The sequence below is a fragment of the Coenobita brevimanus genome, chromosome 76 (genome assembly GCF_032717465.1).
Source record: "Coenobita brevimanus isolate Jiangsu-jjx chromosome 76, ASM3271746v2, whole genome shotgun sequence".
NCBI lineage: Eukaryota > Metazoa > Arthropoda > Malacostraca > Decapoda > Coenobitidae > Coenobita > Coenobita brevimanus.
The window spans coordinates 62209-82500 of record NC_137029.1 but is presented as its reverse complement, the minus strand read 5'-3'; positions in this window follow the sequence as shown (position 1 = coordinate 82500).

The following is a 20292-nucleotide window of genomic DNA, read 5'->3' as shown; positions in this document are numbered from 1 at the left end:
TGGCTGGGAAGCATGCCGGCACGTGACTGGCTACAGCATAGCTGGGTCTTTCGGGTGTGGGCAATCAGGCAAGTTAGCTGCCTACTGCGACTGCAACACAATGGCGAGGTGTTCAGGAAGTTAGCCAAAGAAACCTTGATGGACTCTGAAAGAACAATAATGGCCCCCAGTCCCGTGCAGCCCTTAAATGGGCAGGGGGTGCTAAGAATCTCGCGGTTGCCTCAATTACAATCTAATTCCTTTGTTAATGCAAAGAATACAATTAAAATTGGTAGCTGGAATGTGAGAACGCTAAATCATGACGGTAAAATCGATGAGTTAGTGAAGGTTTTTCAAAATTACGGACTTGATATTTGTGCTCTGACAGAAACTAGATTAACTGGAGTCGATAAGTTGGATTTGGAGGATGGTATACGTTTATTGATATCTGGCCGACAGGATGGAATGCATTATCAGGGAGTAGGATTGTTGCTGGGTTGTAAGGCAAATAAGGCTTTATGTGAGTGGGATCCTATAGATGAGCGATTGTTATACGCACGGTTTAAATCAAATCATGGCAACATCAGTCTGTTTGTGTGTTATGCACCTACTAATGATGCACTCGATGAAAGGAAAGACACATTTTATGAAAAGTTGCAAGAAGGAGTAGGAAGGGTACCTAGACATGATGTTTTGATCTGCGTTGGAGACTTTAATGCAGTAATGGGCTGTTCAAATGAGGGATTTGAGGCATGTATGGGTAAGATGGGAGTTGGTAGTAGGATGAGTGAAAACGGAGTGAGGTTTGGAAGCTTCTGTCTAGCAAATGACTTAGTCATCGGGGGCACACTCTTTCAGCATTGCAATATACACAAGACAACTTGGGTGTCGCCGTGTGGAAAATATAAAAATCAGATTGATCACATCGCTAGCAGTAGGAGGCATAGAAGTTCTCTGCTAGATGTTCATGTTAAACGGGGAGCGGATATTGGTAGTGACCATCAACTCAGCATTGCAAAAATAAGGTTTAAACTTAAAAATCAGAAGAAGGAAAAATCTGGTGTTGGTAGATACGATATTGTTAAGCTTAGAAGGGAAGGAGAAGAAAAGGAGGAATTCAGATTAGAATGCAGAAATAGGTTTTTGGTGTTGGAAACGTTGGAAGAGGGGGAGAGAAGTGTAGATGAGATGTGGGAGGATGTGAACAAAGTTTTGCATGAGACTGCTGAATGTACGATTGGAAGGAGACATAGATTCAGGAGAAAGAAATGGATATCAGAGGAAACGTGGGATATGATAAAAAAAGAGAGGTGAGGCTAAATTGAGGAGTGAGATGCAATGCGTTGATGAACGAGAGATTGAATTAGCAAGAGCTGCGTACTGGAGTTTGAATTCAGAAGTAAGAAGGTTACCTAGGAGAGATAAAAGAAGATGTGTGGATGAAAAGGTTGCAGAGACTGAAATCTTGATAAACAAAAATGATGGACAGAGTCAAAGAATAGCATATGAATCGATTAGAGAACTGAGTGGTAATGCAGGTAAACGCAAGGAAATACCAGTTAGAGACAGGGAAGGAAATTTATTGACCAAAGATGGAGATATTAAAAATAGATGGAAAGAGCATTTTGAGACAGTTCTTAATAGACCAATACCACCAGAAGAGGATATACCGTCTGCTCAGGAAGATTTAAATATAGAAACAGGAGAGTTGAGGCTTACAGAAGTGGAGAAAGCAGTAAAACAGTTAAAGAATAATAAGGCACCAGGGGAGGATGGTTTATTTCCGGAAATGTTTAAAGTGGAGGGGGATAGATTAATAATGATCTTGACCAAGCTATTCAATAAGATATGGGTGACGGGGTTACTACCATCAGTTTGGAAGAATGGTGTAATTGTTAAAGTTCCGAAGAAGGGAGACCTGAGTGAATGTGGTAATTGGAGGGGAATCTCTTTGTCACCGATAGCTTTGAAAGTTTTCAGTAGAGTGTTGTTAAATAGGTTGGAGCCGGTGGTTGAGGGTATTCTGAGGGATGAACAGGCTGGTTTTAGAAAGGGACGTGGTTGCAATGATCAGATCTTTATAGTTAGGCATCTGATGCAGCAAGTTAATGAAATGAGAGTACCGTTAAGTCTTTGTTTTGTTGATTTTGAAAAGGCTTTTGATAGTGTTTCGAGAGAGACTATGGGGAAGATCATGGGACATTATGGAATACCAGAGGAGTTTGTGAGGGTCATTATGAACATGCATGAGGACACATATTGTAAAGTGATGGTTGATGGTTGTCTGAGTGATTCGTTTGAAGTCAAGTCCGGAGTAATTCAAGGTGGTGTTCTATCGCCTTTACTATTTATATTGGTCATTGATTACATTATGAAACGCGTTGGAACAGAAACCGGTGCAGGTATACTTTGGGGAGAGAACAGGAAACTTTTGGATTTAGATTATGCAGATGATATAGTTTTGATTTGTGATGGGCCAGAAGAGATGCAGAGAGTGTTGGACTGTTTGGTGAGTGAAGGTCGCAAGGTGGGTTTGGTTATTAATTGTGGAAAAACTGAAATAATCAATATGGACATGGAAAATGCGCAGGAATGTGTAATTGGAGGTATGGTTGTAAAGCAAGTTGATAGGTTTAAATATTTAGGCACTTATTTAGCCAAGGATGGTTCTTTGAACTTTGAATTCGAGGAAAGGTTAAAGAAGGCTAATCAGGCAATGGGAATGCTTAAAAATATTTGGAATAATAACAATTTTTCTGTGCATACAAAAATCAAACTTTATAAGGTAATGGTTAGGAGTATCTTAATTTATGGATACGAGTCTTGGTACAGCACAGTGACTATGGAAAATAAATTCTTGGTGTTTGAAAACAAAGCACTTAGAAGAATATTAGGAGTTAAGTGCTGGGAAAGGATACCAAATAGTAGAATTAGAGAAATAACGGGAGTGCAGCCGGTCGATGAATATGTTAGGTTCTCACGATGGAAGTGGCTAGGACATGTGTATAGGAGACAGGGAATAGTACGAGGTACACCAGGGTGGGTGGCACTAGGTAGGAGAGGTAGAGGAAGGCCAAAAGAGACGTGGGTGAGGACAATGAGACGGGAAGCTGGAGATGAGTGTTGGGAAGATCTTGAGGGGTTAGCACAAGATAGGATGTGGTGGTGTGAGTTCATCGAGGCCCTATGCATCCCCGAGGGTGCCACAGGAAATGATTGATTGATTGATTGATTGATTGACGTAAATGTAAGATGTGTTGTACTTCATGAATATAGGATATGGCTGTATGATAGGCCAGCCAGTTGCAAGTAATGGTGTGTGTGTGTGTGTGTGTGTGTGTGTGTGTGTGTGTGTGTGTGTGTGTAATCCACCGGGTCGGTCAGGATCACTTGATGGTCGTGATCGTCAGCTTTTACCCTCCCAGAAGGGAGCTGAGAGCTCATATAGTCCGATCTAAGGGCAAGGCTGTGACCACACACGCACACACCAGTCCCCTTGCTCAAGGGGGACAGTAACCACCCACTTCGTCACTGAAACTTTTCGCAACGTGTGTGTGTGTGTGTGTGTGTGTGTGTGTGTAAACTTAACCCATTAGCTGTGGTGGCTTCTCTTCAGTTAACATAAAATCGCTTTCTGTATGCTGAAGTATATATACATATATATTTATTTTCCGGTCACAGTGTTCATCTAGCACGTCATATACTGTTCAGTTCTGCCGAGTTGCTCTTAGCTGAACGTATCGATGTAACGTTAGCCAAAACAAAATACCGTCTTTGTAACTAAATCGCATCTTACAGTTTCGATATCTAATCTCATTGTTCGTACATCACGATACTTTAGGCAGACAAGAAAATAATCTACCGAAATAGAAAACGCTAGTTACATGGATAACTGATATATTTTTCGTTCCTGGACTAGGCACATTTTACCCCTCTCCTATTCTGTCCTACTTTAGCCTAAACCAACCCATCCTAACCTACTTTTCTCTGCCCTACACTACCCTACCCCAGCCTACCCTGCCCTAGCGTTCCCTACCCTATCCTACCGCTGAGGTCTCCTGTAGGGATACTCGTTCTTCGGTTTTTGCCAGGCTTAGGGAGGTGGAGGAGATTAAGGTGTTGGACATCCGTTCTGGGGGCGGAGAGACTTACAACATTCCTTTGTCTTGGTGTAAACTTTGGTCTACCCTTTCCCTGTCATGACACTTCTCCGGAGTCGATAATATTCCCCATGCAGTGCTGAGGTACCTGGATGATGAAGCAGTGTCCTTCCTCCTAAGTCTTATAAATAGAATTTGGAGAGATTCGTCCACTCCTGCTTCTTGGCGGGGGGCTGTTGTCCTACCGTTTCACAAGCCAGGTATTGCAGGTCACCATCTTGGTTTGCGTGGTAGGTTGCCTTCACTGATTATGGAATTTTTCCGTATTGGTGCCACCTTGTTTCCCTCATATCCTCAAGAGGAGGGAGTGCCTCAAACTAGTGTCCTTAGTGTCACCGTCTTTGCTAAAGTTCAGGAAGATTTTGTTGGCTCTGTTCCGGAGGGAGTGTCTGCCTCGCCGTATCCTCGCTATCCACATCCGTTTGGGTACAGTCGCCAAACTTTCCACCTGGGCCACCTAGCCGCGAGAGGTGGGTAACGGGTGTTGGCAACAGTGTGTCTGTTTGTTCGTGTGTACATGTTCGACGAAAGTTCGGATCATCAACTCTCTTCGTCCGTAGTGAACCTCTGTCAGAGTCAGAGTTCATCCCATAGATGGCTGGGTACGGAGTTGGGTGGGGAGAAAAATGTCTCAGGAGTAAGGCGGCTCTTGCATCGGCTCAGCCAGTTGCATGAGACTGGTCGCATGGAGAACTGTTGTGTGCCACAAGTCGCGCTGACCAAGGCCAAATAAATATGACTATATAAATTTTATAATAAGGTAATATATATAATATGATATAAATATATACTATAATATATAATACATCCATCCACCCATCCATCATCTAATCCTACATTGCCCCATGAGGAGCGTAGGAGCCCGGGGCTAGGAAGGTTGGTCCTGACATTTAAGATGAGAGTGACCAGCCTCACTCATCCCTCAGTGGCATTACGTGAACAATAAACTCCAACCATCCCTTGGATATAAACCTTCACCGGCTCAATCCGATTGGAGCACCTTATTACCCACTAAACCACCAGGCGCCATAATTTGGTTATATGGTTACCACCCAGCGTAGTAAATGGTTTTCTGGTGTACAGGAAACCATTTGGCTTGTCACTTAGCGTAGAGTCACCCACAGGCAGAAGGAAGAGGAAAGAATGAAGGAAAGACACAAAAGGGAGTGTAAAGTCACCCGCAGGCAGAAGAAAGAGGAAAGAATGAAGGAAAGAAAGACAGAAGAGGGAGTGTAAAGTCACCCGCAGGCAGAAGAAAGAGGAAAGAATGAAGGAAAGAAAGACAGAAGAGGATGGATGGAAAGAAGGATGTAGGAGAGGAAAGGGCAGACACCCGAGAGCAGCACTACATCAAGTGAGTGGATGGTGAGCGCCCCCACCTACCACATTAATATGTAATACAATAATATATATTATACTAATTTGACCTTGGTCCGTGCAACCTGTGGCACGCAACAATTCCATGCGACCGGTTCCCTGCAGCTGGTCGAGCCGGTGGGAGAGCTGCTTAAGGGGAGAGCTTGGCATGGTGAATGTCAGGGCAGGCGCCGGACGGTGGGGAGGGGGGGGGTTACGTTATTCATACCGCCAGTGATAATAATTGCCGAACTAGTAGCATTCTACTAAATATTTGCATTCTTAACTAAACATATTTTTTTTATGTTGTTTTTACATTGTTAGCGTAACATGTTAATGCAATACATATACTGGAATCGCTCCAAGCCTTTCTCTCTCTCACTCCCCTTATATCAATAATTCCATTTCATAGGGTTATCACTTGATATCATTATCAGTATAGGTTGAAGAGCAATGCATTTACCTAACATATACGTCCAGTTACAAGTAAGATTACCTGCCATATTCACATTATGAAGGTCACTGACCGATAAATATTAGGATGATGTTCACACACTGTTCACGGTTGCTTATTTCCTCGTTGGTAGTACTTCAGGCAGATTTTTTTATGTGTTCTGTGGTGCACCACGAAGAGGTAGGAGGTTAAAATACCGTCACCTCAACAGGCAAAGAGTTTATGCATACTGTTGTAGAATGTGGCTATTATATCAGCTATGATAATGACTTACCGTATCATATTTCGTATGACTATGGTCATTACAGCACACCTTTATAGTCCATTCATCTAATGAATGATTGAATTACACATTACATTGTGAGCGGTGCCGCTTGTGTGTGAGGTCACACATTTACCTCCGATATCTACAGTTCCTATCTCTCCTACTTAGTTTAAATTAATATCCTCCTAATGAGTAATACTGTAACGATTAATGACCTAACTTATCTAATCATGTCTCGGATCAAGAATGGTATTTCAATAGGTATGAGACCGGCCCAGGACTGGCGAAATGCAAAACGAACAGTCAGACACCGGTATCTATTTTTCTACCGTAAGGGCTGGTCACACGGTTCTTCCCCCCAAATATTCAGCAGACAATTTTAAGCCGTGGATTTATCGTGTAGTAATAAAAAAGAATGCGTTTATAAATATGTAATATATGTAAAGATGCGGTCTTTTCGATTATTTTACTTACTGTTTTCAATACTCGCATTATCCAATACTTTCAAGAAGCTCCTTTGAAATTCTATCGGCTAAAAATTGTCGACTGAGTATTGGGATGAACTCTGACTGAGGTTCACAACGGAAGACGAGAGTTGATGATCCGAACTTTCGTCGAGCATGTACACACGAAGAAACAGATACACTGTTGCCAGCACCCGTTACCCACCTCTCGCTGCCAGGTGGCCCAGGTGGAAAGTTTGGCGACTGTACATGGTGAAGGCTGCCATGGGGGATGTGGATGTTCCAACCTTTCTTGTTTTCCTGTGCGTGTACCAAGGATGGCTCCCTGGCTCCTCTCAGGGGTGCAACCATGTGTTTACTTTCCTGAGAGAGGGGCCTTTCTTTCCTCACAGGCGGCTCTTTGCTATTTTTTTTAGAACATGCTTCCTCTCACAGTGTCTCGATTCTCGTATGTACTGATGGATTGAAATCCCGTGAGGGGACAGGCTTGGGTGTTATATTTCTCGATTTCATTCGTGGTAGGAGTCTTCCCCCCATCGTATCTACTTTTATCGCAGAACTTACTGCTATTTTACTCGCAGTCAAATTGATATTTAGCTTCCCTCCTGTTTGTTATACAGTTTTTAGCGACCCTGCCGATCTCCATTTTGTGTTTTCCCGTCCAATCCTCTTTTGTTGTCTACAGTGTTTTAGAATGGCTGTGCTTGCTAGGGACTGCTTTGTGGTTTTGTACCATTGTGGGCAATGAGCATGCTGACGCTCTGGCAAAGGCTGCTGCCTCTCGCCCATCCTCACCTCTCCCCTGCCTCGCTCAGTGATATTCATCTAACCACTCAATGTTTGCTCCCACTTGCAGAGTAGGTGGGATGCGGTGGGGGCCAACAAAATGTGTGATATTTGTGGGTAAATGGGCCCCTTCATTTGCCGAGGTCTGAATGCAGGTGGGAGACGGCTTTATGCTGGCTCCGAATGGGCCCTTCCTGGTTCTCTCATTGATTTTTAATGGAGGACTCTCCCCCTACTTTCTGTGTGGAATGCTTCGTCCCCCTGACTCTTCGGCTTTTGCTGATGGTGTCCACTGTTGGGGAATTGCGCCATTGTTACCTCTCTGAGCACCGGGCAGGAGAGGGATTGTAGTCTTCTGTTGGTACTTGGAGAGGATGCTCGTTGTGGTGGAGGGGGAAACCTTTGCTTGGTGTAGGCAGCTGCACTACAGTGTAAAATTTAGTATACAGTGGTTTTAGTGTTCTTAGTGTTTTAGTGTTTTTCTTGTTTTAATTATGAATTGTATTTTGTGTGTGTGTGTGTGTGTGTGTGTGTGTGTGTGTGTGTGTGTGTGTGTGTGTATTTCATCTTTTCGAGTGCTTTTATTCTCGTTGTCGTCCGGCGGCATATGACCCTGGTTGTTGTATCGCCAGATTTTATTGTATATACTTATTTGGTTCAATTTACCCTACCCTACTCTTCTCAACCCTACACTAGCCTACCTCAGCCTACCCTACCCTACCCTGCCATTGCCGACCCAACTCTACCCTACTTTAACCTACCCTTCCCTGTACAGCCCTTTCACCACTACATTACTTTTCCTGTTTTCTTCTCTCTACCTTCGGATGATTTTCTTCACCTCTACAGTAGAGAGAAATTTCGAACTGGAAGGGTTAAATACTGCCATCATCAACCCCATCTCTATCAGGGGATCTCCTAAGCTGAATAAAATCATGCGGTCAGCTAGGACAATGTAAATAAGTTGTTCTCGGCTTGAAAGATTAAATGATTCTGTCCCGTCATCCTAAGAGGGTTTTCTGAAGCTGTAGGATATCGTCTGAAGCTAGCAAAGTGTAAAAGTGACATCCACGACCGGGAGCTCTGCGTCCAGCGCTCCGCAGTTCAAGTCCCAGAGGTGGACAGATGTTTTGACGTGTAGACGTTACCAGGGCGTAGCTTGGTGGCCTACCCTTAAATATTCTGGACTAATGGTGGTCAAGCCTCGTGCACCTGCGCTCCACCACATAAAAAAAAATAAAAATAAAAAGGAAAGCCAAGGGTCATGAATGAACTAAGGACTGAACTAAGCGGGGAAGAACAGAAATCGTAGAGAAGATCGCCCCAAATTTGATGAGACAGTGTAGTATAACTGAGTGAAATAGGCGTTGGATGTGACGGAACTATTATGATTTGTAATTATAATATGGAGTCCTAACACCCTGTCCAAACCGACCCAATCCTACCTCACCCTGCAAAAACGGACCCAATCCTACCCCACCCTGCCAAAACCGACCCAATCAAACCCCACTCTGCCAAAACCGACCAAATCCTAACCCACGCTGCCAAAACCAACCAAAACCTATTCTATACTCTGTCATAACCAACACAACCCTACCTCACCCTGACAAAACTGACCCAGTCCTACCCCACCCTGCCAAAACCGACCCAACCCTACCCCACCCTGCCAAAACCGATCCAACCCTACCCCACCATGCCAAAACCGACCCAACCTTACCCCACCCTGCCCCAAAAAACTCAATCCTACCCCACCCGGCCAAAACCGACCCAATGCTACCCCACCCTGCCAAAACCGAACCATTCCTACCACACCCTGCCATAACCGATCCAGTCCTACCCCACCCTGCCAAAACCGGCCCAATCCTACGCCGCCCTGCCAAAACTAACCCAACCTTGCCCCACCCGGCCATAACCGACCCAACGCTACCCCACCCTGCCACAACCGTCCCATCCTTACCCTACCTTAACCAAACCAGTCTTATCTAACTCATTGTCCACATTAACACTTTTTCCATATTCATCTTTCTTCCTCCAGACGATTTTCTTCAACTCTGGAGAGAAATTTCGTACTGGAGGGGTTAGATACAGTCACCATCAACCCCTTCACTATGAGGGGATCTCCTAAGCTGAATAAAATCGTCCGGTTACCTAGAACAAAGTAACTAAGTCATTCTCTGTCTGAAGGGGTTATTGTGTCTGTCCCATCATCCCGAGAGGGTTTCTTTAAGCTCCAGGAAATCGTCTAAAGGTAGCAAAGTGTAAACATGACGTCAGCACTTGTTCTAGGCGCCACAGATCGAGTCCCGGAGGTGAACAAAGGTTTTTATATCATATAGACGTTTTATATTTCATATTTTGCAACTTTCAGAGGCATTTACTCAGCTTTAGGAGTCTTATGGATATGCTCAATCAAACGTATCGAACCTCCCATGTTAGAAAAAATAGCTTACAGAAATGCGTCCTCGTACTGAAGGGGCGGAATGGACAGCTCGAGTGACTAAGATATTGAATTATGTATGTGACTGGTTTTTTGTTATTTCTATTATTATTATTATTATTATTATTATTATTTCAGGCAAATGTCCCAGGCTTCTAGACTGGCTGACTAGCGAATATTATTAAGTCTCCCGTGGCTCCGTTCTCCTTCCACTCAAGAGCCTGCACTTCACGCATTCCACGCACAAGATGGCGCCACCGCTGCATTCCTGCGAAGACGAGAGGTCAAGAGGACGACACTTGCTTTTTGTTTGTTTGTTTACTGTAATTGCTTAAAGTTGTGATCCCTCCAACTTGAATGCTCAGTTGTAACTATAGATAACTAGAATACGATGCTAGTCACGAAGAAGGGCTATGAAAAGGTACAGAGCTCGTAGTATTGGCTGGATGAATCACTCTTGCGTGATAATCAAAGACGGTGAATAAAACCCACACTTGTAGACGAAGAATACAATTACCAAACAGTTTCGGTGGACACTGCCACCATCTTCAGTGGTCAAGATAGTGAGAGGGAGTGACATATTGATTATACAAGGGTTCCTTTTTATGCCTGTGTGTGTGTGAAAGGGTGGGGTAAAGGTGAGGTGGGGTGGGGTAGATTGTAAGCGGGGATTAACCCAAGGGGGATTTTGGGGGGGACATTACCGGACAGGTCAGGTGTAATTCCTATCTGACCTTACCTGTGTCGTAGCAGGAAGAGACTCCTGCTACGACACAAGTAAGGTCAGATAGGAATTACACCTGACCTGTCCGGTAATGTCCCCCCCAAAATCCCCCTTGGGTTAATCCCCGCTTACAATCTACCCCACCCCACCTCACCTTTACCCTACCCTTTCACACACACACGCATAAAAAGGAACCCTTGTATAGTCAGTATGTCACTTCCTCTCACTATCTTGACCACTGAAGATGGTGGCAGTGTCCACCGAAACTGTTTGGTAATTATATTCTTCGTCTACAAGTGTTGGTTCTATTCACCGGCTCGTAGTATTTTTTTCTTTTAACTAAGATACATGAAATAAGCTGCAAAAATACGAAAATACGAGCTTACTTAATGTAAATGAATTATAGTACGTTCAAGATGGAGGGAAGGCATTTTGTATTTTGTTTGTGATGTTATAGTGTCTCTCAGGATCCTAGGATCCTCTCTCGGCTGAACCAAATTGTCTGGCGTCAGCTGGAACATGATGCTAGAGTTATGTCGGTCGTGAGGGGGTTAATGGTGACGGTATTGACAGTCAGGCTCCTATGACTCACTCAGTCGAATAAAATCGTCTTAGTCAGCTGAAATGGGGTACTAGAGTTGTCCCAAGCACCAGAGGGTTAAGATTCTGAACCCTCTGGTGCTTGGGACAACTCTAGTATTCCATTCCAGCTGACAGACGATTTTGTTCGGCTGAGTGAGTCATAGGAGCCTGACAGTTACTAAACTGTCACCATTAACCCCCGCATGACCGGCATAACTCTGGTATATCATGTTCCAGCTGACGCCAGACAATTTGGTTCAACCGAGTGGGTCTGGGGCCTGGGGGGCACTAAATGAAAATATCCAAAAAATATTAAAGGGGGGGCTATATCAATTTTGCCACAGGAGGTATACCAAAATTGGACTTTTTAATAAAACCCCCTCCTCTCTCACTCCCTGTGTTTTGTATATGTCCCTCTCTGTCTGCCTGTGGTGTGTCTGTCCCACCCTCTCTGTGTGTGGTGTGTCTACTGTGTGAAGGTGGCTGTGTACGTGTCTTTGTGTGTGTGTGTGTGTAGTACTGTGTGTGTCTTGATGTGTGTATGTATGTAGTAGTGTGTGTCTACTGTGTGAAGGTGACTGTGGCTATGTACGTGTCTTGGTGTGTGTGTGTGTGTAGTAGTGTGTGTGTCTTGATGTGTGTATGTATGTAGTAGTGTGTGTGTCAGTGTCTTGGTGTGTGTGAGCTGAAGTGTAAGTATGGGGCCTTGTGGTTTTAAGGAAAGCCTGCTACGCAAACTTCCCTCAGCCACATTTTAAAGAAACCTCTATCACACCGGGACTTGAACCCGGGTCCTCGTGATCAGCAGGCCAGCACCATACTGACCATGCTATCGCGCTCCCGTAAGAATACCGGCTAAAACTTCTACTGTATTTTATTTTTTTTACGTTACAAAAAATGGGAAATTGGACTACCATGCACAGACTAAACTAAATTGCCAAGTACCTATTAATGTCCCTTTAGGAGGAGATATTTCGAAATTTCCTGAGCTACTTGGAATACCTAAGCCTGCAGTTTAATGCTAATCATGAACAAGTGCCATGGAAAGAATATAGAGCAGTTGCTACTTATATAAAGGGAGAAAGTAAAAACTGGAACTTACGTCTGCTATCCAACGGCAGGAATTAAACGATTAACCATATATTACATAAACTTAACACACTGAGTGACACAGAAACTAAACAGATGATACAAATTCTTTAATGAAACTTATAATGAGAGTACAAATGACAAAATATACACTGCACAGGAAGACAGTACAGTACTCAGTGGTCGTATACCTTCTGTGAGAACTGAGAATGAAAGCCTATCTGTTGTACCGATTTATAAACGGAAGAGATGAATCGCTAACTTTGATTCACAGTAAAAAAAATAATAATAATAATAATAATAATGAATACATAAAACAATAAAGACAAACCATATAGACTACATGTCCACCCTAAACTGACAAAAACCTGGCATCTCTCCACCTTGAATGCTGAGCTGTTTCTAGAGATAAAGACTAGATTATCATGCAAATCACAATGAAGATCTATGGGGAGGATGCAAAACCATAATACTGTCTTATTCTGCCACTCAGATACAGGAACTAAGCAGCAGAAGGACTAAAATTTGTCGAGGTGAGCCAACTACTATGACACAGATGAAGTCTGAGATAATATATATTGTGTAATCATGAACTGATTGCATCATTCAGTAAAGATTACAAAAGGAAAAGCTATCAAATCTGAAAGTGTAAGTACTATACAAGATATGATTAACCTTGTACATCCATATTCTGAGATATGCTTCCTATATCATAGCCTACACACAAATTCATCCCCCTCAACAGTAATGGTATATTCCTGCTGTTTCCTGACTTCCAATCAACTTATGAAACCTCTCTCCTAATTACAGTACAGTAATATGTTAATGAAGGCTGCTAGTAATTACCTTCAGTATGATAATTCTTATTTAAAGGTAGCAGCAATGGCTAATGAAGGATGTAAGGTATGCAGTCCTTCCAGCTCAATATACTATATCTCCAATCAGGCTTTATCCAGTGTCTCTCCTACACATGTTAAAGAATGTCATATGGGACTCTAAGTTTGAAAAGTCTCTCCTATGCTGATTAACATTGTTTAAAGGTAACAAGAATGGCTTAATGAAGCCTGTCCCTTCAGTCCAAAAGCTCTCCTATCAACCTTTAATTATTTTCCTACTGAACAGGTTCCTGAAGGTTGTAATGTGACCCTTCCAGTTTGAAAAGTCTTACCCAAGCTGAATAACAGTCTTAAATTAGCAAGAATAAAGGTTAATCATTGGAGCAGTTTGTGCCCTGTAATCCAAAAGATGTAGTTATATTCTCATTTTACTATCTATTTCTACCACCAGACCATCATATCTAACTTGAGACAGACATATAGTACTGTATTAAAGGGATTAATGGAGGAAGAACAGGACTGAAGAGTATTGTATCGGTACTGTAATAAGAAGGGGTAGGACTTTGGGCTATGTTTGGTGTCCACTGTTTAGTAACTCTGCAAGTGTATTCTGATCATTACTTGTTCGCTTTAACGCAAGTCTGCCTAAGGAGTCTTTCGTACTGTACACATGGTGCTAAGAGGGACTCCTTCGTGTGGTGGGACTGATATAATCATGTGGCTTAACTACAGTACAAGGTAATACAAAATTATGTCCCTCACCACCCTCTTTTTCCCCCAGACCAGTTTTGGCGCCAGCAGTCCACCAAATTCACATTCAGATAAGCCTACGGTTACTACTGCTGGTTCAGTACAACCTGCCAAATCCGAACATCCAATTTCCAAAATATTTTTTCATGATATAGAGGGGTGTTGATATCATGTCCTCACACATTCAAGGTATAACTGAAGACTGAGTTCTTTTGTGGACATGTTTAAGAGCAGATAATAAGTTACTAATGCAAGTGCTTCAGTTTACTTATTGTTCTCAATTGCCTTGACTACAGTATTTGTTTCACAAGTCATTTCTCACAGCTGCCATTATGATTCCACTTTCCAAAATGTTCTATTTTGCATAAAGCCTTTGGACCTAGGCATTTTTGATCTGAAAGGTTGTACTGTACACCTACTACTACTGTTCTTCTTAGATGGATACAATAGTTTACATATCTATTATCATTATCATTGTGGTAGGTGGTGGCGACCATCATCCACTCTCTTGATGTAGTGCTGCCTACTCCTTCCTTAGTCTTTATCATTCTTTTTCTGTGCCTGCCCTCCTCTCTTCCTATTTCTCCCATCTTTCCTGTCACTTCTTAATGCTTTTCTTTCCTTTATATGTGGCTTTACATTGAGTGACAAGCCAAATGGTTTCCTGTAAGCCAGGAAACCATTTACAACGCTGGGTGGTAACCATATAACCAAACCATACGTGCTCCCTACGTGTCAACAAGTGGGTTGGTGGAGGCTTAGTGCCTCTCCCCGTAAAACAAATAACTCAAAGTCAAATGGCCACCCCTTGGGGGATTGTGGCGTCTGGCAATAGATAGATAGATAGATAGATAAAAAAATACAGTCTCATCATACTTCTTTCACGGTGTAGGATCCTGTGGCTAGGCTAACCTAGTCCAATACATGTAAGGGTAGATGACCTGTCTACATCCCTTGGTGGTGTTAAAAAAAAAAAAAAAATCCAATTGCTTCCCGGGGACAAAGCCATGCATGGATGTCATTCTGACTGGGCGTTCTAACCCCTAGATGTCCTTTTCCGGCCGCATGCCCTTACTGGCACAAACCTGTGTCATTGTAGGGTATGGGGTGTGGTGCATAAAGTGTATGTATGGTAGTGAAGAGCAGGTAGTTATAAAAATGTTTGGCAGAGTATGCTGGCCTACCCTCTATATTAGTGACACTGAAAAATGTCAAGGGGGAGCTCCAGCTCTCCCTATCACCAGCTTTTCCACCTTCCTTGAGAGTACAGTACTGCCCTCACAGGCTGGTACCATACTACAGCCTGCTCCCGATAATAATTATAATAATAATACATTATAATAAAGGACATGGTAATTGGAACTTGGAATGTAAGGGGAGCGAATGATGAGGTGAAAAAGAGAGTGATTGTCCGGGTGCTTGAGGGTGCGAAAGTGGATGTATGTGGAATAACTGAAACAAAATGGAGAGGAGAAACTGTGAGAGAATGGGAGTATGGATGGGGTATATGTGCAGGAGTAGGTGAGAATGAGAGGGCAAAGGAAGGAGTATATATAGTTGTGAGTAAAAGATGGAAGAGGAGCATAAGACAGTATGGATCAGTTGGGTCAAGGATTGTGTGGGTAAAGTTGAAAGTTGGAATACAAATGTGGGCGATTGTGTGTGTGTATGCACCAATGCAAGATCGTGCTAGATGAGTGAGAGAAGAGTTCTGGACAAATGTAGAAGTGTGCATGGAAAAGTCTGGAAGGAATGAGAGAGTGTTTTTGATTGGTGATATGAATGGTAAAGTTGGGAATGTGAAGGTGGATGGAATAGTTGGTGAGCGGGGTGTGCCTGCTGAGATAGATGAGAATGAGAGTGCGTTAGTGGACATTTGTGCTGGGAGGGGGTTGGTGACAGCCAATACCCTCTTCAGGCATAAAATGATCCACAGGTATACATGGCGAATGATGAGAAGGGTGGGTGGTGAACTGAATGAAAGGAAGGCAATGATTGATTATGTGTGTGTGGATGAAAGGATGCGAAGATGTGTAAAGGATGCAAGAGTGTATAGAGGTTGGGGGAGTGGACTTTCTGACCACTACTTGGTGGTGGCCAGAATTAGGATTCAAGTAAGATGGAGGAATAGAAGAAGGGAAAGACGAGAGGAAGGAGTAGTTGCAAGGAGAGTGGAAAGGTTACAAGAGGATGAGAAAAAGGCAGAGTATAAGAGAGAAGTGGAGGAACGATTGGGCAAATATGAATTGGAGCAGATGGGAGACGTGGAAGGTGTGTGTAGGATATTTACAGAAGAAATATGTGCAGCATGTGATGTGGTATGTGGAAGGAAGAGAAGACGGAGGGGGGTGCAAGGGACGGCGTGGTGGACTGAAGAGGTGAGACAGGCTGTGGCACAAAATAAGAAAGCATACAATGAATGGATGAGAAATAGGGACGTGGAAGAAGTTGAGAGGCGGAAGAGAAAGTTATATGTAGAAAGAAAGAAAGAGGTTAAAAGATTAGTAAGAGAGAGTAAGAAGAGAGTGGATGAGGAATTTGGAAGGAATTTGAGTGTAAAGTGGAGGGACTGTAAGAAAATGTTCTGGAAAGAGGTGAAAAGAGTAAGACAGGGTGGAAGTGAAGTTAGCAGGGGAGTGAAAGATAAAAATGGTAGATTACTAGTGGAGAAGGGAGAAAAAGTGAGCAGATGGAGAGAACACTTTAAGGAATTGTTGAACATAGAGGATGGAAGTAATGCGAGTATAAGTGGCTGGAGAATGGCTGGGAGGAGGAGGGAGGTGAGAAGACAGGAAGAAATCAGTAGGATAGAAGTTGTGGAAGCAATGAAGAAAGTTAAATCTGGGAAAGCCCCACGAATTGATGGAGAGTGTGGTGAAATGCTGAAGCATGGGGGAGAGATAGTAGTAGAATGGATGTGGAAGATATGCAGATTGGCCTGGGAGGAAGGCAGAGTCCCGGAGGATTGGAAGTCAGGTATAATTATTTCCTTGTACAAAGGAAAAGGGGAAAAAGAAGTGTGTGGTAATCAAAGGGGCATTTGTCTTAGTATAATAGGAAAAGTGTATGGTAGGATACTTATTGACAGAGTTAGAGAAAGAACAGAGAAATTAGTTGGAGAAGAACAGGGAGGCTTTAGGAAGGGAAGAGGTTGTGTAAATCAGATATTCATTCTTAGATCTTTAGTGGAAAAGTTTCTAGAGAAGGGAAAGTTGTATGCGGCCTTCATGGATTTGGAGAAAGCATATGACAGGGTGGATAGACAAGGATTGTGGAAAGTGTTAAGAATATATGGAGTAGATGGGAAGTTGTTGAATGCTGTGAAGAGTATGTATGAGGGTGCGAAGGCTGCAGTGCGTGTGAACTGTGAACTGAGTCAGTTTTTCTATTTGAGGGTTGGGTTGAAACAGGGATGTGTCATGTCTCCATGGTTGTTCAATCTGTACATGGATGGGGTAATAAAAGAGGTACAAGGTAGGGTAGTGGATGTTGGAGTGGCCCTGGTGAGAGAGGGTAGTGTTTGGAAACTCCCTGTACTGTTGTTTGCAGATGATACTGTGTTGTTGAGTGAAGACGAAGGGGAGATGCAAGTCTTGGTGGATGAGTTTGGGAGAGTGTGCAAGAAACGGAATCTAAAGGTGAATGTAGGGAAGAGTAAAGTGATAGTCTTTGAGAGAGGTGAAGTCAGTGAATGTACAGCAAGGTTGGATGGTGAGGAATTGGAAAATGTGAGTACGTTTAAGTACTTGGGTAGTGTGATGAGTAAGGATGGAGGTTTGGAGGGTGAAGTGCTTGAAAGGGTACAGCAGGGAAGAAAGGTTGCTGGTTCTTTGAAAGCAGTGATAAGAAACAGGGAAGTGAGCATGGAAGTGAAAAAGTTACTACATGGTATTGTGATACCAACTCTAACGTATGGAAGTGAAGCTTGGACGTTGTTTAAAGGACACAAGTCAAGAGTGAGAGCAGTGGAAATGAGTTATTTAAGAGGAGCCTGTGGAGTCACATGGAGAGACAGGCTGACGAATGAGGATATAAAGGAGCGTTGTGGTGTGGATGTGGATGTGATAGGAAGCGTTATGAGAACACACTGAGGTGGTTTGGCTATGTGGAGAGGATGGAGGGTGAAAGACTGACGAAGAGAGTGTATGTGAGTGAGGTGGAGGGGGGAAGAGGGAGTGGGAGGCCGAGGATGAGATGGAGGGATGGGGTGGAGAGGTATATGAAAGATGGGGGTGTGAGTTGGGAGCAGGGCAGTGAAATGGCGGGGGACAGGGCGACTTGGAGGCGATTTGTTTGTGGCCACCCCAATCGGGATTGAGGCGTCTGGCAATAGATAGAGATAGATAGAAGATTAAATAACTAAAGCTAACACTGATTTGAACTAATACACATCTGGTCCACAGGTCGTGCTGGAGTCTGCTGCCTTGACGCTGCTTCCTTGCCACACTTGTCATACCCTGCTGAAGTTTGATCTGCCCTGCCGTGAGAAGCCTGACGGTGGTGTAGTGTCTTCCCCTACTCTGAGATGGCTGGTGGTGGTGGTGGTGGTGGTGGTGGTGGTGGTGGCGGCGGCGGCGGCGGCGGCGGCGGCAGGGTGTCGTGTCTTCCCCAGCCGTGAGATGACTTGCTGCTGCTGCTGGTGATCTGCCCTGACCTGCCGAAAGAAGCCTGGTGGTGATGGTGTGATCTGCCTTGCAAGTCGGGTCGCTCCCCTCCAGGATGTTCTGTGGACAAATGCTGCTTTTGAATGCATATTTTATATTGCTGTCTCTGTTAATGTATTCTATACTGAAGTGTTAATAATGAAAACTTAAATTTTCTGTCTTGTTTCATTACCTTTTAAACTGTGGCTTTGACTTAATATAGGTGATAAGTATATTGCGCTCTGCAGTCTTGTGTGTTGTGGGGACGGCTTTTGTGATGAGCTAAGACATTCTGATCGCTTCACCAAATTACTACTCAGCCTTGTGATCAGTGGACATAAAAGATTATACAATACAATGATATACAGCTAAGCATAAAAAAGGTTATGGGAATTCTCCACCTTGCAATCAGTGGACCTAAATTAAAGCCTATATTATAAAGCTAAGCCTGAAGAGGGTTGTGGAAAGTAGATAATGATGCAGGGTAGACACTGGTAATGTTCACAGGGTAGACACTGGTAATGTTCACAGGGTAGACACTGGTAATGTTCACTGAGCCGTGCCCGCAACACACAAGAACTGGGTGGCGTAATATATGGACCACCTTGTATAATGAGAGGCCGTAAGTGTGTGCTGACTCACAAACTTGCCATCAATGCCCCGTCATAACTATTATTGTGTCTTGTAGGAAGCACAAAGAAAACAGGCCACAGAATACCTCCTTGTCTCTTGTTCCTCCTACACAAACATACACGCCTTTCACTTTAACTTGGCACAGAGTTTTATTTAAAGCATACCAGAATGTCAGGCAGATCAGTAGCAGAAGTAGACAATACTACAGCCCTACATTCTTTCCACAGCACTCATTCGTGACTAGCATCATATTCTAGTGATAACTATCGCTACTACTCGGCCAACTGTATGGAAACTATAAGCTATCTGTCTATCCATCTATCTATAGCCAGACGACTTAATCCCGTAAGAGGTGGCCACAAACAAGTCTCCTCTATGCCACCCTGTCCCCTGTCATTCTGCATCACTCCCCCTAATTCACACACACCCTCCCTCATATATATCCCAACTCCATCCTCCACTTATAAGTAATACATTAAAACAACCGTGAATTACTGCCGCACAAGCTGAGCCCTAATCATATCCAACACAAACACGAAGGAGCTTTAAAGAACAGAAAACAATACCTTGATAGCAGAAGACACTAAGACCACAAGTACTGACAGCCTACACCAAGAAACATAACTAATTTCAGTCAGAGACCAAGTGAATATGAGAGGCACACAGTTCATCACTTCAGCTCAAGATCCGTCCCACCTTTGTAACCTTATGTTGCATCATCCTCTCCACAAACAAAATCGAACAACCGCCCAACACTACACAGAGTATCTTTGCAACATATCCCCTCCTCCACCCGACTCTACACTTCCCAGACACATACATAAACTCACAAACACCCCAGTCAGCCAAAACTTTCTGTCAAACACATACATAAACACACAGACACCTCAGCCAGTCAAAACTTTCTATAGTACCAAACACATACATAAACACGCACACACCTCAGCCAGCCAAAACTTTCTACCAAACAGCATCCTTCATGTGCCACCACCAGCCATACACCCTTCAGACACTACCGAACCCAGAGACACGAGTACACCAACCTTCCCTGCTACAATACTAACACAAAATATAACACACATACAATCCCCTGTGATCATACTGCAAAGTGGCACCCCCACACCACAGCACACCCAC